The 1,510-nt window shown below is 40.7% G+C and overlaps 1 non-coding gene across 1 annotated transcript; it reads right to left on the bottom strand.

Annotated features, from left to right (window-relative positions):
- Window positions 1-936: 936 nt before the first annotated feature.
- On the bottom strand, window positions 937-1,043 carry LOC114411003. Its single transcript, XR_003666390.1, has one exon. It is a non-coding gene; the product is annotated as a small nucleolar RNA R71 (small nucleolar RNA).
- Window positions 1,044-1,510: the final 467 nt, after the last annotated feature.

Consider the following 1,510-nt stretch of genomic DNA (forward strand, 5'->3'; position numbering starts at 1 on the left):
TGTCAAAACTTCAAACGGCCATAACTTTTGCTCCGGTTATCAGAATTGCCATTATTATATATGTATTTGGGATAGAAAAAAATTTCCCATGCAGTGGCAGCCCGCCGTAGGTTGGCTGAGGTCTCCTTCTTCCAAAAATTGCAATTTTGTCAAAAGTTTTTTATTTTCCAAGTATTATTCTCTTATTTTTCTCAACTTATCATTTTTAGCTTCTATAGTTAGACTTTGAATTTTTGTTTGAAATTTTTTGTGCTATCTTCTCATCATTTTATAAGGTTGCTGACAAAATTTCAAGTCATTTGGATATCATTTAATGGTAGCTGTAGTTCAAGCCTACACTGTTACTTGCATAAGAAGGCAACTAGCTGTGCATGCTGAATATAGTGTATGACTAGAGACAATCCATCTAACTTACAACCCTTTGATCCTGAGATAGATAGGACATTTCATATATTAGTTAGACATCATTTAGTACCTTTTAAGCATCCTGAGCAGTCTGTTATTGGTGATTTTGAGCATTATTGTTTTGAACATTCTGATTTTGAACATTCTGAGAACATGGCACGACCTCCACCCCGTGAGAGGACTCTAAGGGAAATGGCTGCACCTGGTTTCACCTACGAAAGCTTGTGCATCCAATACCCTGATGAGGATGTCCCATATGTTCTTAAAACTGGACTAATCCATTTGCTTCCAAAGTTTCATGGCCTTGTAGGTGAAGACCCGCACAAACATCTGAAAGAATTCCATATTGTCTGCTCCACCATGAAACCCCCAGATGTCCAGGAGGATCACATATTTCTGAAGGCCTTTTCTCATTCTTTAGAGGGAATGGCAAAGGACTGGCTTTATTACCTGGCTCCACGGTCCATCACGAGCTAGGATGACCTCAAGAGAGTATTCTTAGAAAAGTTTTTCCTTGCTTCCAGGACCACGACCATCAGAAAGGATATTTCAGGCATTAGACAACTCAGTGGAGAGAGCTTATATGATTACTGGGAGAGGTTCAAGAAATTATGTGCCAGCTGCCCTCACCACCAGATTTCTGAGCAGCTTCTCCTCCAATATTTTTATGAAGGACTCAGTAACATGGAGAGAAGTATGATAGATGCTGCCAGTGGTGGAGCCCTTGGAGACATGACCCCTGCTGAAGCCAAAAACTTAATTTAGAAGATGGCTTCCAACTCCCAGCAATTTAGTGCCAGAAATGATGTTATTGTCATTAGAGGAGTGCATGAAGTAGCCACAGATTCATCTTCATCAGCTGAGACTAAGAAGCTTGAAGGTAAACTAGATGCCTTGGTTAACCTGGTAACCCAACTGGCCATGAATCAAAAATCTGCACTTGTCGCCAGACTCTGTGGTTTATGCTCCTCTGTCAACCACCACACAGACCTTTGCCCTTCTGTGCAACAATCTGAAGCAATTGAATAGCCTGAAGCTTATGCTACAAACATCTACAATAGACCTCCTCAACCTCAGCAGCAAAATCAGCCACAACAGAACAATT

The sequence above is a fragment of the Glycine soja genome, chromosome 4 (assembly GCF_004193775.1).
Source record: "Glycine soja cultivar W05 chromosome 4, ASM419377v2, whole genome shotgun sequence".
NCBI lineage: Eukaryota > Viridiplantae > Streptophyta > Magnoliopsida > Fabales > Fabaceae > Glycine > Glycine soja.